Raw genomic sequence first — 26637 nt, forward strand, 5'->3', positions numbered from 1 at the left:
GGACAGTGATACTCCTCTCTGACGGTTGTCATGAGGAAAAGATCTACACTCTGAATACTTAGAAGAGGCTCCGAAATATTGTCGTTGTTCAAATAAATGATTCATTTGTTCAATATCATTTACCTCTAATGAAGGAGTGGAACATTTTCACAGTGAACATGGAAATAAAGCCAGATTTACAATAAATTATGTCTTCATCTTGAAATGACTAAGATATTCTACACTAAGATGACAAAGGCCAGAGCACCTGGGTTAGCAGTCAGTTGAAGGGCTGATTCTTAGTTTCAGTTCAGGTCATGATCTCAGGGTCCTGATTTTAAGGTCATGAGATTAAGCCCTGTGTCAGGTTCCACACTCAGTGTAGATTCTGCTTATGATGCTCTCTCCCTCTCCCTCTGCCTCTCCTTACTTCGTTCTCACTTTCTCTCTACAATAAATAAATAAATCTTTAATAAATAATAACAAAGTGATAAAGACCATAGTGAATCTCAATGCTAAATTTCTAACGTGTCTTTCAGTTTCCTTTGGTTACTGATAAACATGAATCAGTTGTATTATATGGGACTAAATGTTATTCCATGTCTTAATACTCTGCGGTCTACAAATCCTCATCCTTGTCACTCATGCCCGTGTAGTATTTCCCTTATATAATAGTTGTACAGCAAATTTTGTTCAAAATCATCCCACAGAGGGGAAAAAAATGAAGGTTCAGAAAGGGAAAGGCACTTATTGGCTTGGCGAACTAGTGTCCAAAAGTCAGTTGAGGATTTGGGGCAGAGCAATACTGGCCAATGATACAGCAAGTGCAAAGGCCCTGAGGCTAATTCTTGGCCTTTTCAGAGTAGCAGAAAACTGGTGTGCATGTAAGGAATTGAGTAAGGGGGATCATGGTAATAGATGAGGCTGGAGAGGTAGGAGGGATCAGGTTATATGGGGCTTTTTAGGATATGGGGAAAAGTTCATAGTTTATTTTTAGTAAAATGAGAAATCATCAGAGATTTTTGAAGAGGGAAGTAACAGGATCTGATTTCTGTTTTTCAAATCATGCAGTGTAGATAATCGACTGTGGTGAGTGGGAGTGTCCTAGGGAGACTGGTTAGAAGGTGTTTGCAGTAGTCTTTGTGAAGGCTGACAGTGGCTTGGGCTAGCGTGATAGTGGTCACGGTAGATTCGGGGCATATTTTTTAGAGTAATGCAGTTAAGATGCAGGGTTGAACTGGACCTAGATTGTAAGGGGATGAGAGAAATAGAGAAAACAGTGGTACCATTCGTTGACCGTGGACAACTATGCAGAAACCATGGGGAGGAGGTGAGGAGGGAGGCAGCAGGAATCAGAAGTTCAGTTTTGGACATATTACATGGATGATGGAGATGCCATTTATGGAACTAAAAGTAGAAATCTGCAGATAGCTGATGAGGTCACAGGCAGAGAAAAGAAAAGGCATGGTATTGGAGGCCTGTAAAGTCAATATACCTACCACCCATGGAGTAGGGACCCACTGAAGTCCCATCTCCCCAGGTGTGGAGGATTAAAAGGAAGGAGAGTGTAAAGGATGCTGAGAAAGACAGGCTCACAAAATAATGAGAGACTGAGGGAGGGTGGTACCCTGGATTTTAGAGGGAGAGAGTATTTCAGAGGGAGGGCGTGGGTAACAACATTAAATGATGCTGACAGAGCAGCTAACCTGGTGGCGGAGAACCTACATAGTAAATATCTAGCCTATCTATGTGCCCTTCTTTAACTTTATTACACACATTTTTGAAATTCCTTGGTCCAAACATTTTTCTCATTAATACCCATTGCTATGCCCAGAAATATTCAGTTTTCAAATGATGGTCTAGGTAAAAGGAAAGGAGAAAGACTGATCAGATGTAACTAGCACTGCCTCCTCTCTCTTCCCTTCTTTTTAAGAGAGTTCTGTGAAAATTGTAAAGAAGGGCAAGATGGCACACATCCTTGCAAATGTGTGTGGCCTTTCTGTCTGATTTCGATTAGGCAAGGCCTGGTTTCTTGGGTATGAGAAGACCTCACATATGAAATTAAGCCATGAGCAAAATCCAAACCACAGCGTTCAGAGGTTTGCTTGTCACGAGCCAGGTCTGAACTTTGGCAGTGGTGCTCCAGAGAACCTTACGCAGCGTGGGCAAGACCTTGCCTGGCCTCAGTACTACCCCTCCCTTCCCAGAGTCCCAAGTCCCACTGTTACTTAAAAAGAAGTGTCAGGAAAGATTTTTCTTTTCCAGATCGTTGGCAAATGTTTGCTCAGATCTATTTTGGGGGCATTAGCTCAACACTGCTGTCTTTTCTTCCTGAAGAATTAGAAGAGCATTTCAAAAACACATTTATTTCCCTCTCTTTTTATCCCTCTGTTGCCCCCTGTACCCTTCCCTTGCTTCTCTCTTTCTGTCCTTTCTTCCTTGACCTACTTGGGTGCGACATGGATTTTATCTGCCATGGCATGGAAAAGGGCTGTTGTGACCAGGGCAGGGTGATCTTGATCTGCTGCAAGGCTGCCCCTTGGTTGTCTTGGTGTCCATTTACATTGCAAACCAGAGCAGTTGGAACTGATGTAGAAACTTCCGTCCATCACCAGGTCAGCATCGTGGACCTTCACCCAGTGCAGAGCCAGTGCTTACTTGATCACCTCCTGTATGTGAGACAGGATTTTTGCTGAAGAACAAAGGGGAGAGGGGTTGACAAATACTGAAAACACAAGGTACAGATTTCCTTTGTATTGGTGGTCAGAACATTCTCATTGAATCCTTACCACCACTCTGCAAGGTTGAGCCACATTACTTACATTTTACAGTTCAGGACACTGAGGCACTTTGAAGTGAAGGGACTTGCCAAGGCCAATGGGAACAGGTCTGTGAGCCCAGGCCTTTCTTTCTCTATAGTTCAGGGTTTATATTTATGCTGACTCAAAGAGAGTGAAGAGAGAAACAGGAAAATAAGCACTGTGTTCCAGGAGGCGGGGAATTTGTTTAAGAATATGAATGAGTAGGGACACCTGGGTGGCTCAGCAGCTGAGCATCTGCCTTTGGTTCAGGGCGTGATCCTGGAATCCCAGGATCGAGTTCCGGCATCGGGCTTCTTGTGTGGAGCCTGCTTCTCCCTCTGCCTATGTATCTGCTTCTCTCTCTCTCTCTCTCTGTCATGAATAAATAAATAAAATCTTAAAAAAAAAAAAGAATATGAATGGGTATAGGTTACACTACCTATACCATTTTGGTCAGGATAGACTTCATGGGTACCGCCTTTATTATCCATTTGTTTTGCATGGTTCCTGTCTACAGGTCCTACACTGGGCACTTTCATGATCCCCGAAAGTCAAAACCACTTTGCTATGTAATCCTCTCCTAGAAATAGAAAATGTATACTTTCCCCTTTTCTTCTTGACTTTCTTCCTCTTGTTAAAATTCTCTTCCAGTGTCTTTCTCAGTGACAGGATATTAAAATGGCCATGCTGGCCATGGACACACATATCCTAAAGGAGTAATCAGCATTTACTCCCAAGTTCTTTTTCTCAGATTGCAAAAACTTACCACTGTTCTAATTCGACGCCTTAAAAAACTCCTCTGTACTAAGAGTGGCATGAAAAGAACCTCTCTCATCATCTTAAAACAGCTCCAATTTTTTTTCCCCTATTTCTGGGCCAGAAGTTCTCCCTAATTTGGCATCACAAGATGAACAGCAATGGAGGAGGAAGCTTTTATTTCTCCTACCAAAATATGATCTACTCCTGTTTTGAATCACCTTCAAAAAACTCGACATCGGGTCCTACAAAGTCATGTTTCATCTGCAAAATATGGGGATGTTGACGTCTTGGTGAACTGCAGTAAATATTAGATTCTTTCGGCTGGCTGGCTTCTCAACTCCCACCGGCAGACTCAGTATCTGGCCAGCCCATATTTTAATCCAAGGCGGCTAGCCACTGTTCCCTCTGGGGTACATACCGAGCCTACTCAGAGGAGGGTGGAGGTGGTGTCCTTGTATCCACCCCATCTCAGTCTCACAAAGAATAATGCCCCGGGTGAGTGTATGGCACCCTGGTCTTCCACACATTCCCTTCTGGCCTCAGGACTGAGGCGAAGGGATCGGATAGGGCTATGGAATGAATTCTGAAGTGGCCCAAAATAAAAAATACACTCAACGGTCCAAGTTTCTGATAAATCGTTTATAACATAGCCATTTATCAAGACATCCATTTAGCATTCAGCTAGAGAAGAATGAAAGTCACGGGCTTACTCCTTCCGGAGGCCAACTAATCCTTCTTTAATGGCTGGTACAAGGATTTGTTCCTGTCCCATAAGCTTTGGGTTCTGAAGGGCACTCATGTGTTCCACTGAATTATACCGGATATATCAAATTAATTCTATTAACCAGCTTATCCTCTAAATCTTTAACCAAGCCCTGATGCATATGCATTCACTGGTGTAAATGACTTCAAGCAATTTCAGAGATTGCTCGTTGGAGCTGTAGCTACATTGAAAGGTGAGCCAGTCTCTGACCTTACTGCATTCCACAATGTTAAATAATCGGCTAAATGGTTACAGCCCTTTTTCAAAATGGGGTACTGCATTCCCCTCTTACCCCCTCCCACTCCATTGCTGGCTTGGAATTTGCCTTTGAACCAATTGCAGGACCCAGGAACTACAATGGGCAAAAGCAAGAGATATGAGAGGCACGGTCTCCACCGAAGACCGACTGTAAAGGAAATCCAAGAATGTGGTTTCTAAATCCTGCCCCAGCCCTTGCTGCCCCCCAACCCTTGCCCCTCTACCTGGAATATGCTCACTGGAGTTCCATTTTCTGGGAAGCTTTTCATGTCTGCCCACCACAGCTTTAGTTAAGTGCCTCTTTGTTTTCTTACAGCATCCTGTGCCTTGCCTCTATCAAAACAAGTTACAGCAGTAATGGTAGTAGTTAACACCGATTCTTCACTATCCGCCTGACAAATTTTCTAAGCGCTTTATGAATATTAATGTACTTAATCCTCACTACTACCCTGTGGGGCAGGTACTACTGTTATCTCAGTTTATAGATGGGAAAGCAAAGGCACAGCATGGTGCAATGACTTGCTCAGGGATGCAAGCCAGTGGGTAGTAGAGCTAGGACAAGGCCCAGGCATTGCTGGTTATGTGCAAATACTAAACTGTTGATCTGCTTCATCCCATTTCGTCCTTCTTGTAGTCACATGCAGTAGAGATTGCATAGGAAACACGTTCTACGGATGCAAAAGAAAAGTGATTTATTTGAATCCATGTACCAAGTAAGCTTAGAACCAGGATTCAAATTCAGGTCTCTCTGTTTCCAAAGCCCAGCTCTCCATCACTATGCCTTAATACATAGTTTTATAGTTGCCTATTTTTCCATGAGCTTTCCTTGTGTGTGACCTCAATATGATTCATTTTTCTATGCTGACCCCCCTCCACACCTTACCTACGATGTGCCACTTTTTATAAATTCTTGTTGTGCTTGCCTGAACTGAATGTATTTTGAGTCCTAGCCCTGCAAATCTGCCTCACCAAGGGAAAGGGAACCTCAGGGAACAGGAGACCATTTGTCTTAGCTTTGCCCATGTGTTTGCTCCGTTCCGCCTTTCTGAAAATGGACGGACATGCAGAAACTTTCATTCCTGTGGAAGTGCATGGGATACATGTGATGGAACCCCATCGAGCAGTACATGACTATGCCGCTGCAGTGTGATAGATTTCTCCCAGCATCTGGGGGCAGTTCATCGTGTGCCCTGCCAAAATTGTACCAAATCGTCCCAAGGGACTCAGAGATGATCAGAGACTTCAGAAGAGCCAAAGTTGTAGAGTCAGAAGGTCCCACATTTGTCTATTTATTAAAAATGTCTTCTTATGGGTAAGTTACTTCACTTTGCTGTGCTTTGATTGCTTGTATGAAAAATAGGAATAAGATTTACCTTATAATATTCCATGGTAATTAAACAAGAAAATATTCATGAAGTAGCTGACACAGCACCAGGTACCCAATAAGCTCTCAATAAGGGATAGCAATTCTAATAATTATGCTGAGCAATCTTTGCTTTCTCCTATTCCCCTCCTGGATACTTTCTTTGCTGCTATATGCTGAATATGGTGTTGTATTTGTGGAATAATTTCTTAGTGAGAAGCAAGAAACAATTTCAAAAATAACCTTATATTTATGGAGGCCTTGCTATGTGCCAGGCACTGTGCTGAGTACTGCAGGTAGATTAGCACAGTTAATCCTCCCTACAACCTAGGAGGTAGGCACAAGCATTTCCCCCATTTAACAGATGGAGTATAAAGGCTTGAAGCACCTAAGCCACTCGTCCAAAGTCATGCAATTTGTAGGTTGCAGGGGATGGGATTTCTATTGAGGCAGTCTAACTCGGCTCCCAACCCCCTTAACCAACCTGGCATGCTAACATTTCTTCCGTGTAATCCTGGGTGGGGTCTCTTGTTTTTAAAATGGGTGACAAAGAAGAGCAAACACTTGGAAGGTCAAATTTACCCAGCTGTATGCAACATTTGGGACTTGGCTTGCCAACGTGGAAATCTGTTTGTTTGCGAACCTTTATGAGTAGCGTTGTTGAGTCCCTTCACTGGCTGTCTTCTGTGTATTCTTTACAGATGATCTTCACTGAACTTTTGGGTTCTGGGAAGCAGCTGGATGGTTTGCATAACTGCCTTTGCACTTTTCTGGCACAGATGTCAAATGTTCTTAAATTTGACACAGATAAAACTTAGTGGCTATCGATTGGACTCTTGATACAGCACTCTCAGGTTTTCCTTCTATCATATTTTACTACATCCCACAGTGATGTTGGTGACCTTCTAAGCTTTCTTTGCAATCCTATTGATCATGTAATTAAATGGTCTCTCAATGTGTGTGAGAAGTCCAATTTGGATGAAGCCCCTGCTACCTAATTCTTATAGTTTCAATCCGCAGTTCCAAAGAGATGCCCTTCTCAGATTGTCAGCCATCATGTCGAAAATGGATGCAGGGTTTGAAAGGCTAACGGGAGGATGGGTCAAAGCCTGCATTACAGGAAACTGCCAGCATGCATCTTCTCATATGTTTCTCCCACTTCCAGGAAAGCAGTATTCTGATTTTTAATAGTTCCATGTTCAGAAGTCAGTCCAACTGGAACAAGGAACACACATTCCAAAGCAGGCTTGCAGCTTCTAAAAGGCATTTGTATTTTTGCTCTACATGGCAAAATGGTTCTGCAAAGGACCAAAAGAGTTCATGAGGAAGCTACAATTTGAAAGAGGGTGAAGGTACATTGTTGTCCCATTGATTAAATGGATGGGCTGTATGCTGCTGAGGTCCAGGCTACATTAAAGAGATGGTTTGGTTAGTCAATCCATAAGTGACCCACCACTTGCAGAGATGTCAAAGGCTTTCATTAATGAGGCATGGTAGTGTAGAGAAAAAACAACTATAACCAAAGATTTAGGAGATACAAATTGTAGTCTTCCATAACTCCTGGTGTAACCCAAGCAAAGCCTGCCTCCTCTCTGGGACTCAACTTTATCATATGTAAATTAAGAATGTGGGTCCTGAGATCCCCTTCTGTCAGAACAAGTGTCTTGTTCTATGTAAAGCCCGCACAAAGACAGCAGGAGACCTTCCCTCTCAGAGCACTTCTCAGGATGCAGTCTGCATAACTAGGAGTGAAGAAGAAAGGCATGACTTTCAGCTCTGTTTTCAAGGAGAAAAACCTCACCACTCATTGGCCCAAGGGGGCAGCCAATGTTTCCAGAAGTCTGGTGTTAACTGATCTCAAATCTGAACCCTTGTGAATTATAAGGCCAATTTTCCAATCAATTCCGGCTGAAATTCAGAATGCTTGTTGAGATTTAGGGGCTGGTGAGAGGACTGAGTTGCAGAATTGCCAGAGATAATTCCTACTGCCATGTTCTGGACCCAGAACAAGTCCTAGTAATAATAATCATAAAAAAAAAAATACTGGCAATATTGCAGAGTAAAAGTGAGAGTAATCCAATCTGGATGTAAGGAATGCTTTCAAACCCATTTTCAAATCAGCAACAGGCAAGCAGGGTTTCATTCTTGATGTATTTTTAACATCTTATAAAAAGCTTCATTTTCTGCTTTATTTGTTCTTTAAAGGTAGGGTGGAGGAATACACACTCGGCAGGAATGGCAACATTTTCCTCTAAACTGGAAATAGATCATGGTGGGCTGTCTGATGCTAGTCCCCTCAGCTAGAAATTAGTGGTTTTGCATTTATTGACACATTTAAGGTTGGTGTTTATGAATTAGGATTCACCCATCCTGGTGCCAGTGTAGGGTGATTCAGCAGCTCTAAGAGACAGTTAAAAACTGAGTATTATCCTTATGACCACCAGTAGTTAAGTTCTTACCATATACCTGAAACGATGATGAAGACCTCTTCATATAGAGCTCTCATGGAGTCAGGCATCATGGTGAGATGGTATCTTATTTCATAGCAGAGGAAACAGAGACACTGGGCAATTGAGAGATTTATCCAAGGGCCTGTAGCTGATGGCTTCAAGATTTGAACTCAGTTCTGTCTGATTCTAGAGCTCATGCTGATTCTGGAATACTATGTCAACTCTGTAGGATAACTGTGACCTGTTTTCTGTGATCGTGAATTTGACACCCTGTACTATTTCAAGCATCTCCATGAAGCTGCACCAGTTGTGGTGCAGAAATAAGGTAATTGGCTAATTGATAAAGAAAGCAAGTGAGTATGAGAAGCTTTGCTCCTTTTTAAATAACCAGAAATGCCATGTATAAATAATAACATTTTTGTCATTACAAGAGCAGTATGTATTCATTGTTAAACTTTTGGAAAATCCAGAAAGTCACAAAAAACAAAGTAAAAGGTATCCCTCATCCTGCAAATATGTGAAAACCACGGCTAACATTTCTTTTCCTGAATTACATAATGGTTAGGTGCTCAAATTCTGGAGCCAGACAGGCTTAGGTTCAATCCCAATTTAAGCAATTATTAGCTGAATGGTATTTGCATAGATATGAGTCATCTTTTTGTTTGTTTTAACTTTTTTTAAAAAATAGCATGCCTGGGGGATCCCTGGGTGGCTCAACGGTTTGACGCCTGCCTTTGGCTCAGGGTGTGATCCTGGAGTCCCGGGATCGAGTCCCGCATCGGGCTCCCGGCATGAGGCCTGCTTCTCTCTCTGCCTGTGTCTCTGCCTCTCTCTCTCTCTCTCTCTCTCTGTGTGTGTGTGTGTGTCTTTCATGAATAAATAAATAAAATCTTTTTAAAAATAGCATGCGTTACATCATTTTTTAAAAAAAATAAAACTAATAGCCAACATTGCTATAACATTTGCTCTTTATCAGGTACCCTTCTTTTAAAAAAATATTTAAATTCAATTTGCCAACATATAGTATAACAACCAGTACCCATTCCATCAAGTGCCCTCCTCAGTGCCCGTCACCCCATCCTCCCACTGTCCTCCCCTTCTGCAACCCTTTGTTTCCCAGAGTTAGGAGTCTCTCATGATTTGTTTTCCTCTCTAATTTTTCCCCACTCAGTTTCCCTCCTTACATCCCACTCTTATAATCCCTTACACTATATTTTATATTCCACAATGGGTGAGACCATAGGATGATTGTCCTTCTCTGATTGAATTATTTCACTCAGCATTAAATATCAGGTACTGTCCTAAAGCCAAATATCTAAACTCATTTTAATCCTCAGGAAGGTACATATGTTGTCCCTATTTTACTGATGAGGAAATTGAGACAAAGAGAGGTAAAATAATTTCCAAAATACACAGCAGGCAAGTGGAAGAGCTGGGATTTGAACTCAGGGGGTCTAAATCCACAGCCTGGGTTCTTAACCACTAATACTACTTCCCCTGGTATTACTTAATCTTATTATTGTTTCCTTCACAATTCCTATTTTACCGAACTGGAAATATACCGAACATACTGTTTGGTTATCTGCTTTCTTCCTTGAACAATATGCCTTGAACTTGTTTCCAAGTCATTAAATACTTTGAGGGAACACAATTTTTTGATGTGTGCGTGGTATTCCATTGAATGTCTGAAACATAATTAACTTAGCCAAATCTCTATTGTGAGGCATTTCAGATGTTTCTAATTTTTTACTGCAATAAACAATGCTGAGATGAACATCATTGTACATGCGTTCTCTGGTTATTTCCTTTGGATAAATGCCTAGAAACAGAAATGCACAGTCAAAAGCGCATGACGCGTTTTATGTGGATATTGGTGTTTTTTTGTTTGATTTTTGAGAAATTGCGGATCTCTCTGTAACCTCACCACATCAGGCATACTACAGTGACAAGGGAACTATTAAAAGTCACAGAACTGGAGCTGGGACACACACATTATACGTAATCCAATATTTATTATATATAAAACCAGTGGTTCATCTGACCAGACCAGAATTCCTACTAATTCATGGTTGGAAAATGTAATAGCCTCTTAACCTACACGTGGGGACAACCCTTCTCCAGTTCTGGAGACAATCTAGTTCATCGTGTGGTGAAGGCAATGGTGCTTTATTGAGCAATTACTGCATGTCAGCACTGAATTAGGTCCTATAACGATCCTGCATTGGGCAATGGGAAGTAGACTTCACAGAGAGGAAACTGAAAGGTTATATGAGTCGCCCAGTGTTGTAGAAATAGTGATAGGCTGTCAGCATGAGCACCAGGCAGGCCTGTCTTTATCTTGCCATTCCATACACCACAAGGCTTCCCCAAAACTTCAACAATTTTGTATTGAGACTCATCAGAGGAAATGTCGCTGTGATCTTGGGTCCCTGTTCCTGCATCTAGACTTCAGTTTTGGTCCTGGGTCTATATTGTAGTTCTGTGCTCCTGCCTATGAACCTTCCCTTGAGACTCGACCTAACCTAAAAAGCTCACTGCATGGATCTCTCCATATTGTCACTGTCAGTCTTCTTGGTTTTTTCATTTGTTTGAATGCCACTATTTATTAAAACACACACACACACACACAACAGCAACAACAACAACAACAAGCTTTATAAGGACAGTGAGTGTTCTGCTAAGAAAGGAGCCAAATAAAATGAAATCTTGGGTTAGACATTCACAGATATGTTTTCTTAAGAATCAGTTAATTCATTCTTTCACACTTATTTACTCTCCTCATTCATTCTCACCTGGTTGCTGAACAGCCTTCTCATATTCACCTTTGTACTCCAGTTTGGTATTGTGAGAAAGGTTGAATTTACTTCCATTCTGCCCTTGGTTACCCGACAAGAAAACCCAATTCCATTGTGAGATAAACACTACAGTACAAATGCAGAGCATGCCCTCAAGGAGCCCTGAGAGACACACCATTCAGGAAAGTGAGGAAGGTCTTCCCGGAGACCTATATATTTGTGCTGAGCACAGTGAGTTTTACCGGATTTGCACAGTGGGAAGGATGGAGTGGCTACCAGGAGCACAGGATGGTGCAGGTTGGAGGACCGTAAGGACAAAGACGCAGTATGATGCATTTGAGAAAGTATAAGGAGTCAGGAATTGCTGGGACAGGGGATAAGGGAGGCATGCTGATGCCAGGATCCTAGTCAGAGACAGAAAGGGGAATATCTGCTGAGCAAACTGCTGTCCGTTACAGAAAAGGCTAAGATTGGGAGGAGGGTTGGAGATAGAACATCCTAGTAAGATCTAATGCAGAAAGCAGTAAAAATAAATAAATAAATAAATAAATAAATAAATAAATTTAAAAAATAAATAAATAAATCTGGGTCCTGAGGTTTTGGGATTTTACTTATAAGGTGACAGTCAGCCATTTGTTCACTTATTCTCTAAGTTGTTTGTTAGATAGGTATTTATCAGGCATTTGCTATATGCCGGTGATTGTTCTAGATGCTGGAAATACCACAATGGATAAAGAGGCAAAGTTCCTGCTCTCGTGGAACTAGCCTTCCAATAGGGGTCGGACAAACAATGGGCAAATATAAAAGCAAAGGAGTTCATTTCAGGTAGGAACAAAGAGTGCAAAAATAGAGTAACGTAACAGCAAGTGGCTGGATAGCAAGGATGAATCAGGTTGTCAAAGCAGACCTCTTTGAAGAAATGTCATTTGAGATGGAGCCAGAAAAATGAGAGCTAGCAGTGCTAAGATAGTAGAAGATTATTTCAGGCCTCGAGAACAGCAGAAGCAGAATGAACAAACCCAGCATGTTGGAGGGATAGAAACAAAAACCACTGAAACTGGAGGTCAGGAAATGAAAAAGAGAGAGGACAGGGGTGAAGTTGGTGAGATCAACAAGGACCAGGTAGGATAAGGCCTTTTGGAACAGAAAGCTGTTGAAAGTTCATTAATAAAGGGGTGATGTCACCCAAGCTGGGGCTTTCTACACACACAGCATCATGTACATCCCCGCAGACCATCATTCAATTTTCTGTGTTCTAATTTGCCAGCTTCATGACTGTAGAAAGTGAGTGAGCATACTTCCCCTATACCAGCCATGCAGCAGTGAAGAAAATAGACATGATTCTTATCTCCATGGAGCCTTATGTCTCTGAACCTTGGGTCCTGCCCCAACATGGTGGCGATAATATTTCTCATGTCATAGATATTATAATAATCAAACACCTAGCTCAGTGCCTCATACCTCGGTGTTGAGCTTTTCCCCCTTCCATGATGAAAGCATAATTCATGAGGCCCAAGGTCTTTTTCTACTTTTAGCTACTGCTATCTTAGTTCAGCGCAGTTAAACTCTCCAGTGACAGATCCCCCATTTGGAGAAATGATACCTTCACACTTTAGAATGTCCATTACTCTTTTAGACTTCCAAGGACTACTGATTCACTCCTAAACCCAGTCCTGAAAACTCAGATTCCTTCTTTTAAAGAACCCATTGCAAAGTTAGAAAGACGGTGAGGATGACCAAGGTCAGTGTATTACTCGCTATTCCTGTGCTACTGGCCAAAAGCAATGGAACATAGGCATGTGCAAGGTAGAAGTTGAAGTTGTGGCAGATGCCAGATGGAGAATCTCTATGCCTATTAATTTTTGTTTATGTAGCCTCTACTTACTTCACTCACTGGAACCAGCATTATGCAGGGTCATGCACCATACTCTAGCTATTGGGAAAGGTTACTTATTACCAGCTCAGTGGGTGAACAGGGTCATGTCATTTCCGATGGAAGCCATCTGAGGGCTTTTCCCCCACTTTCCCATGTTCAAGAATTCTTAGAAAAGTGAATGATTGCTGATAGATTTCAGGATTTCTTCTACTGGAGCAAACTCTAAAGACTTGGAAGTTTCTCCAAGCCATGCTGGCTCCCAGATTTGGAAATCTGGGATCATCAAGCAATCACCTCTCAACCCCTACTATGTGCCAGATGTTACATGCCAGGAAGTGGTTCACAAAAATAATATGAACTAGAATTCTGTCCTCAAGTCATTTATATTCCAATAAGCATGGCTTCCCACTGCCTTTGGGCTAAAGCTTAAACCCTAGTAAGGCTCAGGAGGCCCTTGGCAGGCTGCCTTGCTCCACCTTCACGCTTCCTCTGGCCAAATGAAGGCATTTATTCCCTGGATACTTCTTGTCCTTTACAGCCCCTGCAATCATGCCTCTCTTTGAATTTGTCCCAAATGATTTCCCAGAAACAATCTGACATAGTGAAAAGAACACAAATATAAAATCCAGGCTCTGTAACTCACTTGCTGTGTGTTCTTCAGCAGGTCAGTTCCCCTCTCTGAGCCTCTGTCTCTCTAGAGTGGGAATGAGTGGGTAGGGCTATATCATCTCTACTCTTCTTCCCTCACTGTTATCCTAGGATTCCAACGCTAAATGTAGAATGTGTAGGACATCTCAAGAAATGTTATGGGACGTCTTCTCAAACCCTCAAACAAGGGGTTGTTTCCTCCAAAGAAACGTCTTCTTTCTTCTTTCTTCTGCTCACTTACTTCTATTTGCCCAGAGAGGTAAAGATGTCAGCAGAGCGAGTCCAGCGCCCTCTGCATGCTATTTAACTGCTTCGGTTTCCTGGTGGACCTACAATAGCACTGACTGAGAACTCACTAAATGTTGCTCCTCATTTCTCACAGCCTCACACCAAACCTGAGAGTGTAGACTGTTATTTCCCAGTTACATGTATATGTCTGGAGGCATGACACTTGACAGGTACATGAGGCCACAGAGTCAGCATGCAAACCAAAGTTCAGGCCCCCTCTGGGACAGCTGGAGGCCCTGCTGTTCCACCCATGGCCTGTCTCATGGGGCCTCCATGCAGAAGTAGCTGCATAAGGAGAAGAGTCTTTGCAGCTGAGTGCTGTGCCAGCACACGTTTACTCTGACTGGCTCCCCTCTCCACAGGGGGGAGAGGCTAGCTCTGTATGTGATATAGGGAAACCACAACAAGGCAATTCCCTGGAACTATAAAATCAAATTAAATCAGGGGTTCTGGCTGGGGATTTAAACATCTTAGCCGCTCTGATTTCTCTGGAGAAGCTGGGAAGCCGAGCCAACTGCCGTCATGCGCTCTCTCTCTCCCCACTCATTGCATGTTTTTGCCCCAGGTTTTCAATCTGGTTTAAGTTGGTCATTTGGAGAGGAGAGAACTTCCCAGGCTGGAAGAAAAGACAGTTTGCTGGGATTGGGGAGAGCTTTTCCCTGCTCTGCTAACTGTGCTGGGCAAGTTGACATGCTGGTGGGCTGTGAGGGTGAATAAGGACAGTGGCTCCTGTTTTATGGAGCACAGCCCCACCCCAAGCCCTTTGCACCCATTAGTCCCCACGGCATTGCCACTGCAGCGTCTCACCAAGCTGGATACTGTCTGTATTCCTAATTTGAAGATGAGAGAACTGAGGTTCAGAGAGGTCAAATGACTAGTCTGAGGTCAGGCAGTTAGCAAAGATGGAACCGTGTTTCAGGTTCCCGATTGGAAGGCATGAACCACCTTTCCATTTAAATGACATGACTGTGTCACCTCCACAAACTCCCTTGTCCTAGAAAGTTGTCTTGATCCCTGAAGAGAAATTTAAAAAGAACGTAATCTAACCTGCCCCAAAGGAGATTTAGTTTATGGTTGCTAAACTTTTTTTATTTTTATTTTTTAGGAGGGGGGATGCACATGAATACTTGTGACAGGTTTTCGGAATGACGTGGACACTCACATAAATAAAAACAAATCCTTTGGCAGGAGGACATGTATGACCAAAGCAGAACAGAAAACGTGGGGCAAAGGGAGGAAACCCAAGGTATTATGTGTATTTATAATTGATAAGGGGTAGTATAGCATAATGATTAAGCTTAGGGATTAAGCAGCTATCTATCAAGATTAGAATCTCAGCCCTACCCTACCGTGTTTTATATAATCTTGGGCAAATTGTCTAAACTGTCACCCTTTATCTTTTAAGAGAAAATAATAATATGGCTACCTAACAGAGTTGTAATTAAGATTAAATAAATTACTGTCTTATTAGGTAAGATAGAGCTCAGAAGAGTGCCTGACATAGGGTCAATGACATACATTCTGCTAGTATTATTTTTTAACAGGATTGTTGATATATAATTCATATACCATACAATCCACCTGTTTAAAATGAAAATTTGCTGGCTTCTAATATATTCTCAGAGCTCTGGAACCATCACTACAACCCACTTTAGAACATTTTCATCGTCTTAAAAAGAAATTCTGTGCCCATTAGCAATTAGTGTCTATTTCCCCACAACCGCCAATTTAGTTTCTATCTCCACAGATTGGTCTATCCTGGTGGTTTCACTAAAACAGAATCTTACAGTATGTCATCTCTTGTGACTGTTTCTTTCATTTACCATATCGTTTTAATGGTTCATGTTGTAGTGTGTATCAGTACTTCATTCTGTTTTTTATGGCTGGGTAATGTTCCATTGTTTAGACCTATCATATTTTATTTATCCATTTGTCAGTTGATGGACATTCGAATGGCTTCTACTTTCTTCCGACTGTGAATAATGCTACTATGATCATTTGTGTACGAGTTTTTTTTTATGATCAAATGTGTGCATTTCTCTTGCATTTATAGCTAGGAAGGAAGATTCTGGGTCCTACGGTAACTCTGTGTTTTACTTCCTGAGAGGCTGCTAGACTATTTTTCATAGTAGTTGCACAATTTTGTACTTCTACCAGCAATGTATACAGGCCCCAATATCTCCACATCCTTACCAACACTTATTACTGTCTATCTCTTTTATTTTAGCAATTATAGTAGCCAGGAAGTGGTAACTAGTTGTGATCTGTATTTCTCTAATGGCTAATGATGTTGAACATCTCTTCATGTGCTTAGTTGCTATGTGTACATCTTTGGAGAAATGTGCTCAGATTCCTTGCCCATTCTTAAAATTTGGGCTGTGTATTTACTCTTGAGTCTTAAGAGATTTGTATACATTCTAGATAGAAGTCTCTTATCAGATATATTATTTGCTAATATGCATATTACCTGAGATCATGAGTTGCTGCAAGGAAATGGGTTGTTCTTTTGAATTGTGAGCTTTGGAGTCAATTCTGAGTTTGAATGACTAAGATCACCAACTGCTAGCTGTCTTGCCTTGAACTGGTTACATAACTTGGCTTCTCCAAAGTGGGAACACTAACTCTGAAGCTTTAGATGTGAGGATTAAATGAACTGACGTATGCATTACATATGTCACAGTGCCAAACATATAGGAGGCACAGAACAATCAATATCTATTATTATTGTACATAATATCAGAACTCAAAGCATTTTTGGTATAATTGACTTATCTTATTGGGGTAAGACAACTGGGATTTCTGATAATATATTATTATCTAATAAGTTATTATTATTATTTTATAAAATAGATGACTTGTTCCAGGAGGTTAAGTAATAAGCCAGAGAGAGATAGCAGTTACATGATAGATCCAGAATTCAAACTATCTTTTTCTGACTTCAAGTTTAACACTGTACTCCAAGGAGTTGGTAGGTAGTGCATTGTTTTTGTATATAACCAGAGAGTGGACATTCCTGAGAATTAAAGCAGTAATCCAAATAGGCAGGTCACAAGGAAACTAATACGTAATCAATCAACCAATCAAATCACTTCTGGTCACAACAATATCTCCCACCTCAAATTCTATCTTGTAGTATAGCCTTGCCATTTCCTCATTAAGAGGTAGTATTCATTTCATTCCATTTACATCTGAATTGGCTCTTTGATTTGACCAATAAAATTGATGTTGTGTAATTGCTATCAAGAAGCCTACTAGGTCATGTATCGCAATCTACATGGAGGAGAACCATGAGCTTTGGCTGATAGCCCCAGATGAGCATCTAGCCAGCAGTCAACATCAACTGCCAGCTATGTGAGTGAGGCCATTTTGGACCAACCCCAACCAATGCTAAGTGAAGCAAAAGAATCACTCAGCCAAACCAAACTCAGAATCCTGATCAAATATCTGTTGTTTTAAACCACTACATTTTAGGTTGAATTATTACATGGCAATAGGTAGACAAAATGACTTGAAAAGTCTCAGGTAAGGAAATAATGTCAGAATATTATTTATTCACAATTTGATGTAAAGAAACACATACATGTTCTACTTTACTTAAATTTAAAGCAAGACTTTGTTTTTCTGTATCTTCAGGAATGCCACCCCCCAAAAATCATATTCATCTAACCATACCTCCTTGCGTTCTATTCATTCATCCAACAAATATTTAATGACTGTCAACTAAGTTTCTGGCACTGCAGGTAGGGAAATGAATGAGGAAACATGATCTCCTCCTCTTGCCTATGACCTAGGAGAGGTCAGGAGAGGGAGCAGACATTGAACAGATAGCATAGGTTCACATACTGGAAAGAAGCAAATAGCAGAAGGGCTTGTAAGGGAGAATGCTAGGCTTTTCTGCAGGCCAGGATTAGTTCTTCATATCCAGGGCCACTTGCTTGGAGTGCTGAGAGGGCGGCTATTTCTATTTTGGTTACTATTACTGCATAATAACAACCTCCTCCCCCATACCTCCACATGCAAAAATAGTGATATAAAACAAAAATTTTATTATACTCATGAATTCTGTGGGACAGAGCAGAGGGAGGATGACTTGTTTCTGCTCTATGATGTCCAGAGTCTGAAAAAAGTCTAGAGTCATCTTCACTCATATATCTTCCATTTGTCAGCCAGGACCTCAAATGGGCTGTCAGGTACAACCCCTACATATGGCCTCTCCATGTGCCCTCTCCTTATGGGCTAATATGGGCATCCTCACAATATGGCAGCTGGATACCAAGAGTAAATGTCTCAAAGGAGCGCTAGCAAGGGAACTCACCTTTTATGTCCAAACCTCTGAAGTTAAAATGTCACCTCTGTCACCGTGGCAATCCACTCAAGTTCTAGGGGAGAGAACAGACCCCCACTTGATGAGAGAAGTGTCACAGTTACACTGCAAAAAATGTTTCAATTTGCAGAATGGGAGAAATTATTGCAACCATTTTTGTTAAATACAGCCTGCCTAAATGTATACTTAAATGACACCATTTTTAGATATTCAGAGATGAGAAAAGCATATTTACAGTCTTTAACTTGAGTAGCCACTCATTTGCTGCAACCACCTGAAGGTTTGTGAGATTCTGTATCTCTAAGCTCCAGAATGCCTCGAGAGCAGATTCTAAGACCAGTTATCATCAGAGCCCCTTCCTGAGATGAGGAACAAAGAAGTCTGCCTCTTTATGGATGGTGAGATGAGAGAAAGTTATAGATTCTTCTAACTGACCATATCTCCCAAAAGAAAGCAACCACCCAAATTAAATTAAAAGAGAGAAGATCCAGGAAGATATACGTATACTTTGAAAAAAAATTCAAGCTTTATTAAATCAAGAGGCCTGAAGGAGTTGCTGTGGATGTGAATTCCTCAATTCATTTGGCAAATTTACCTCCAGGAAACTCTTTTCAGTCCAAATTGGATGACTCTGCTGTCTTCCCCTCTAATCCTAGGATGACCTACTCACACCACAGCACCTGCTCCATGTAGTGTGTGGTTGCTTGCCTTTTTGTTTGCTTCCTTCATTAGACTGTGAGCTCTCAGAGAGTAGGGATCAGGTCTTAAACACTTCTGTGCCTCCAGCTTCTAATTATCTCACTTCTTGAAACATAGCAGTGTTCAAAAATATTTGCTGAACAAATGCACACAATTTTTAATATTAAACAATTGAAATCATAATGATATGCCTCTTTCTCGCTAGCTGTTGTTCCTAGGCCCAAGTTTTACTACCCGTGACTACTATATACCAGTGAGATTCCCCATGAAAACTAGGACTATTTTAGTTATTTCAAAATTATGAGGGGGGAAGAACAGCTGATGATAGGACAGGAGCAGGAAATATACAAGATGAGCTAGAACATTTGTTCACCCCAGAAAGTAAGGAAGTGTTCATCAAATAAGCAAACAAACTAATGCCAGAATGATGACAGGATGTCAAAGGGACACAGAAGCCAAATGAAAGAGCTTCTGATGATAAAGCTAAAACAACTTGAGCAACAAAATGGAGTGGGACTGGTTCATAACCCTAAGTGTAAAAATAAACATCCATGATCCATACTGATGCAAATAAATGGTTGCTAAATCAATAAACTAGGGAGAAGACACAAATCTCGATGCAAGAGAATTTCAAATAATTTATGTAGATCACTCACCCTCAAGGAGATGGAACCTAATTCCTGCTTCCTAAATGTGCGCCATACAGAGTAACTTCTTCCCAGCGAGAGCAGTATGGAAAGAATAAACAAAGAGTAACTTAACAGTGGAAAAAATCACTTTACAGTGGACAAACAGTACCTCATCTTGGTGTTCAAGGTTAATATCAGTAGTAATATCATATTGATAGCCTGTACCCTTAATATGATGGGGTGGAAGGGACACTTTACATCTATGATTTTTCTCCTGAAAATACACAACCCCAGTCTCATCATGAGAGAAAAAAATCTGACAAATTCCAGTTGAGGAACATTCAACAAAATACCTGATCAAGACCCCTTGAAATTGTTAAGGTCATCAAAAATAAGGGGAATGAATGAAGTGTAAGAAACTGTTAAAGCCAAAAGGAGACTAAAGAGACAAAATGACTAAATGTAATGCAGTATACTGGATGAGATCCTGGATCAGAAAAAAATACATTAGGTATAATCTAAGGAAATTTAAATAAGATGGACTTAAAAAAATAAATAAATAAGATGGACTTTAAAATAACAAGTGTTGGCAAGGATGTGGAGAAAAAAGAATGCTAGTGCACTGTTGGTGGGGAGGTGAGTTGGTGCAGCCGCTGTGGAAAACAGTATGGAAGACATTTCAAAAAATTAAAAAATTAAATACCAAATGACCTAGCAATCCCACATTGGAGTATTTTCTCAAAGAAAATGAAAATACTAATTCAAAAAGATATAAGCACTTCTATATTTATGACTGTGTTTTTTACAATAGTCAAGATATGGAAACAATGCAAGTGTCCATCCATAGATGAACAGGTAAAGAAGCGCACACACACACTAGAATATTACTCAGCTATGATAAGGAATAAAATCTTACCATTTGCAACATGGATGGATCTAGACAGTAGAATGTTAAGGAAAACAAGTCAGTAAGAGAAAAACATGATTTCATTTATGTGGAATTTAAGAAACAAACAAAAAAAAAGAGACAAACACAACAACAGACTAAAATATAGAGAACAAACTGGTGGTCAGAGGGGAGATGGGGGGGTTGGGTGAAATAGATGACAGGGATTAAGAGTGTATTTATTGTGATGAGGCCTGAGAAATGTATAGAATTGGTGAATCATATTGTGCACCTAAAACTAAAAACTGTATGTTAATCATACTTCAATAAAAAATAAAACAAAGCATGGCCTTTAGTTAATATGTCAGTATTGGTTCATTAATCATAACAACTGTACCATGCCCATATGTAAAACATTACTAATAGGGGAAACTAGCCATAAGGCATATGGCAACTCAGTAGTATCTTCATGTTCTATAAATTTTGAACTGTTCTGAAATTTAAAATTTATTTTAAGAATATTTCCAAAGAAATGTTATATTTGAAAACCCCGAGTTTCCCAGTTGCAAACAGAACCAACATAAACCACCATTGCAGCAAAGCCAATAGGCAAAGGACTCCGCATCTTCCAACACACACACATTATTAGACTATGTTCTGATTCTCATGAATGAGATTGCAGCAGGGGAGCATAGGAGGCGGGCATGAAATTGTCTGAAAACTTTTGCCTGCAGGCTTAGTGCAAAAGATCATCTGAAGTCTGGAGCAAAAACAGTTTCCATCTATGTAAATATTAGGAAATTAAATTCCATATGTTGCGTGCCAGCTGCTTTCAGCTGCCACAACTGTGCACAAACGGTGAGCAGACAGTTTGGATTGTCAAGCAGGAGAAGTGTCATTCTTTGCAAAAGAGAGGGCTATGACTGCCAGTTGGAGGTCAAGGGGTAATATGTATGAGTGACTTGATTCCAGCAATCTGACAAGTTAAATCACTGGACAGTTGGGAATTCCACGTGAGGCTTAAAAGTTGGAAGAACTTGTTAAGAGTGTCATAGTCTTTGGAACCATGGATAGTCTTTGAAACATGTTTACTCTAGAAACTCCATTAAAAATGCACGTGTGTGTTGAGGACAAGGATGGGAGGAAGATTTCCATTGTAATTAAATATGAATGGTCCTTGTAGGGAAAAAAAGAACATCATCAAATATAAAAAGAAAAAGACAATGAAGCATGCTCATTATGGATAAAATTGACTCATATGGGAAAGCTTTAAAGCTTTCAGCAGGTGTCCCAATCCTCTCTAATGCCTGTCCATTTGGTTTAAAATGCTTTTTAAATCTGAAGATAGCACAAAACCTGGAAGTGACTTATATTTCAGAAATGAGAGAGCGAGCATGAGCATTTAGGGATCAGACACATGATGTATAGGAGTTCTGGGTCTAGCTGTCTGGTAGAGGGTGAGGAGCTGGGGGATCTAAGAAAGGCATTGCTTCTGGCTGGAGCTCTCAGAATCAAGAGACATGAATTCTTCTTGGAACTGTGCCACAGGATATCTAGACACGTTTCTGGGCCATGGAGCCTAAAACAGAGCTTAGGCATTGAGCTTAAATTCCTGAGTTTAAAACCCTTTTCTGTACCTTGTTAAGTCCATGACACTTGATAAATAACTTCATCTCTCAGTACCTTGATTTCTTCTTCTGTAAAATGGGTACCACGTCTCTCTCAGGTGTTGGGCAGAGAATTCAATTAGCAAATGCATTTGAAAACCATAACAAACTGGAATGCTAATCTGAAACCAAAAAACAAGGACTTTTAAAGAGTTAGGGGCCCTGAATCTGATCCAGAACATACCAGTGGTGCAAGGTGGAAATGGATCTGTGGATTTAGGTTTAGATTTGTGGAGCCTAACTCAAAGTCACATTCCCAAAGTTAATGCCACCCAGTTAGTCTAATACAGTGTCCAACCATTTATGGAATCCAAACACACGTAGAGCTTGAATTTAATCCTGAACATCTCATTTTAGGAGGGTACTGACAACCTAGAGCTCCAAATATGATCAAATAAGACCATAAAAATTCTGAAAACTGTTGCATAGGATAGTAGCTGGAATGTTGTTTACCACAGTGAACATGTGATTCATGAGGGACACGTCATGAAGGACATGAGGAGGGTAACCCTCTTCAAATGTTTGGAGAATACCTAGCTAGATAACAATGAGAACCAGTGAGTGGTACTTTGAGTGACAGGTTTTAAATCAACACAAAAAATTTTTCCATATTTACCTTCTCTCTTCTGAAATATCCAAAACCACTTCCTCCACTCTCATTCTCATCAGTGGCCTACCTTGACATTTCATTGAGAAAATGGAACCAAACCAGAGATAGTATTCTCTAGCTCCCATTTTCACATCCATCAACCTCCGTATATCTGTACCAATAATGTACGTTTTGATCTACATTAGACTCAATGTTCTCAGATTTCATAGCCAAGACCAAGATTTCTACCTCATTAGTAGACCTTATCTTTTCTCATTGGATCAAATACTCTCAGGCTATTCTCCTTCCTTCTCCATCATTAATTTTCCCTTTCTCCAGGACTTTTCCTTTGAGTGTGCAAAATCATTGCTATTTCACCCAATATTTTTGTCACAACAGTTTGATTCTATTTTTCCTTCCATCAACTACCACATTTGTCTCTTGCTTTCATGGAAAAATTTGAAAGAGTTTGCAAATTCTCTCTTCCCATTCTCTCTTGAACCCACATCAGTCAAACTTTTACCCACACTATTCCACCAAAACCACTCTTATCAAAGTGACCTATGATTGCTGTGATGCTAACTCCAGTGGTCAATTGTCCATCGTCATCTTGAGTGATTTATCAGCAGCATTTGATCTCTTTGAAAACCCTGATGCTGACCTCTTGAAACCCTTTATTGTCTACTGGGACACTCCATGCACCTGGTTTCCTTCCTTCCGCTCTGGCCACTCCTTCGTCTCCTTTGAAGATTCATCCTAATCTCTTCCATTTCTAATCATTGAATGCCTAGGACTCAAATCTGGAATGCTTTTTCTTTATCAATACTCACTCATGAGTTAGGCTTGTCTCATTTTAGGGAACTAAGTGTTTAAAATGCCATCCCTATGATGCCTCCAGGACTTTACCTGCAACCTGCTAATATTGTGCCTAAACAGCAGATTTTTATAACCAGTGGTCAACCTAACATCTTCACACAGATGTTTCACTTGGCATTTAAAATTAGCTACCCAGAACTGAACTCATAATATTGCCTCACCATTCCTGCACCAAACCTACCTTACTCATAATTTTCTACATTATAAATCATGGAAATGGCACCTTTTTGTTTCCTGGGGCCCAAAATACTTTTCACCTTGTGATCTTGACCTCTATCTCTCTCCTTCTCCACCACCCCCCTCTTTGCCTCCCTGCCTCCCTTTTGTTCTCTCTACAATCCATCAATCTTCTTAGTTCTACCTTTTAAATATAACTGCAATGAGATCACTTCTCACCATGTCCACTGTTTCCTTGGTCCAAGCTTCACATCCTCTCACCTGAATTATTTCAATATGCCTGATCTGTTTAACCTGCCTCCACCTTTACCCCTTTCAAAATGCTTTCCACATACCAGCTAAAGCAGTCTCCTTATGATTAAGACATATCAAGACCCTCCCTACTCAGAATTATTTAAAAGTGACCTCTCTCACTCAGAGAGTAGTAGCCAATGTCCAAACCATGGCCAGTCGGTTCCTACACAGTCTGCTCCCCCCAATGCCCCTTTGACCCTCTATCCTAATACTCTTATTTTTCTCTCTCTGTTTTAGCCACGTTATCCTCCTCAGCACATCAAGAATCCTCTCACCTTTGCATCTTTGTGCTTGTTGTTCGATCTATTTTGAATGCTTTTCATCCACATAGTTTTGTGGCTCACTTTCCCTCAGGTATTAATGCAATGACATCTTCTCAATTCGACCCTCTCTGCCCATTTACCTTCCCCACCTTCAAAAATTTCTGTTATTTTGTCCTGTTTTATTTTGTTCTTTTTAAACTTTTTCTAGAATATAAATGCCAAATGGGTAACAATCTTTGTTGTTCACTGATATATCCTCAGCACCAAGACCAGCCCCTGGAGGATAGTATATATTTAATAAATATTTAAAATATAAGTGACTGGCTACAAGGATAGATAAGCCAGATGTCTCAGGAAGCTGGTAAGCCCCCTGTCATCAGGCATCCATCATTCAAGAAAGCTGAAGACAAATCTATAGGATTAGATAGGTTATGTCCAAGTCCGTGATTATATGAATGAGCTACAATGTAAGTGATTCAGGGTTTTGGGTGCTATCCTATGATACTGACATAGAGGATAAAGCAGCATGACATATGTTTACATTTTTAAATAATCAAGAAATCATGAGATGGGTATAACTTCATTTTATGGATGAGCCACTTGTGTCCCAGATGCTACAAGTAATCTGCTACACATCACATGGCTAGCAAGTGACAGCAAAAAGAAGTAAAGGAAATAGTTCTATCCAATAAACCATACTCAACCCTGGCTTAAAATCTGGATCTATGTAAAATCTTGTGGGACATAGTTGTTGTTGCTTTTTTTTTTTAAACCTCTTCTCTCATGGTTGAAATTCAAGTAAAAGAAAACTCACTTTGCATTACTTCAGAGGGAAGATTTTTTTGCATGTGCTTTATTACCTACATAAATTATTTTTAAAGTATTATTTGATTATAGTGTTTCCTAAGAGAAAACATGGATCTGAAAGGAGTGCTGTATTTTATTTATTTTGTATATGGAAGTGGGTAGATAGAGCTTTTGAAAAACATTCTTCCTTACTGCCTGTAGTTAAAGGTAAGAATTCAGTCCCATGAAGTTCCCTTTACTAAGAATTATAGATTTGATCCCAAGAAGGTGAGGTAATGAGGTCTAAGGTGGTGATGATTCAGCAGCTGGAACACAAACAGAACCTTACAAACTCCTGAACTGGAGACCAGAGTGCACACTTGCTTCTGTGGTGACAAGGGAGTAAGGGAGTGACCTGGGGTTTGGCTCAAAAAACCCTTGTCCTTTGGGACTTTGTGAGGAGCACACAGCTGCAGTCTCTAAGTAGTTGAACCCTGGCAGGGGGCAAAAAGAACAGCTAAATCCTCAGATAGTGGTTCCTCCCCTTAGGTACAAAGTATATGTTACTGATGCTTTGAAATGGAAAGAAAGCCACATCTTCATCTCCCTAGGGAAATCCAGCATGTTTAATATCAGAAATGGTCACATCCTGGTATAGACTCCTCAGTTTTGGGGAGTTTCAGCCCAGACACCTAGACTCTGTTCCAGGCCTCACTTCTGGCTGGCAAGAATGCTAGTCAAGCTGGACTGGTAGGTACCCCAGTGATAATTTAAGAATCAAATCTCAACCTACATATCCATGCAAAGACACTGACTACATCCTGTCCTGTTCCCTTTCCTTTTACCTTATTTTCAACCCACGTGGAAAATTCTCTCTCTCAAAAAGGGAAACATCATGGGTTTTCTTACATCATTATGGACCAGTGTGGGGGGTCATGGTGTAGGGATTGTGATGCATTTGCTTACAGAAGGTTGGGAGGAATGAGGGGCGTGTGTGTGAATCACTCAACACAAGGTGAAAATATTGGTGGAAAAATCCAGCCACCTGATGACTCCAAAATTTGTTTAAATATAGTATCCATGACCCATGTTTCCAGGGAATTTAAAACAGTGGTTTCCATTGACCACACAATCCAAATTCCAAAGAATCACATATTTAAGTGTTCTTTTATGGACTTGACACAGGACAAGGAGGAGGAGGAGAGAAGAAGGACCAAAATAGTTCAGAGTGATAATGTAAATAGTTAGGCTTGCTCTGTGTGTGTGTGTGTGTGTGTGTGTGTGTTTGTGCGCGCACGTGTGCACACATGCGCGTGCAGAAGCTTGTTGGCCTCAAGGGGAATACAAAATACTTGGGGCCTGCCAAGGTATATGGTTTCTTTTACATTACTTTATCATATTGGGAAATCTCTCGGCCTTCCCCTAGCATCCAAGACACAAAAAGTTTAAGATACAACTTTGCCAACA

The 26637-nt window shown here is 40.7% G+C and overlaps 1 long non-coding RNA gene across 1 annotated transcript; it reads right to left on the bottom strand.

Moving 5' to 3' along the window:
• Window positions 1–2358: 2358 nt before the first annotated feature.
• LOC144321805 (uncharacterized) lies at window positions 2359–22291 on the bottom strand. Its single transcript, XR_013387322.1, has 4 exons — window positions 22156–22291; window positions 19660–19717; window positions 18296–18359; window positions 2359–2648 (listed from the first exon to the last, which is right to left on the bottom strand). It is a non-coding gene; the product is annotated as an uncharacterized LOC144321805 (long non-coding RNA).
• Window positions 22292–26637: the final 4346 nt, after the last annotated feature.

This window comes from Canis aureus, chromosome 10 (genome assembly GCF_053574225.1).
Source record: "Canis aureus isolate CA01 chromosome 10, VMU_Caureus_v.1.0, whole genome shotgun sequence".
Classification (NCBI taxonomy): domain Eukaryota; kingdom Metazoa; phylum Chordata; class Mammalia; order Carnivora; family Canidae; genus Canis; species Canis aureus.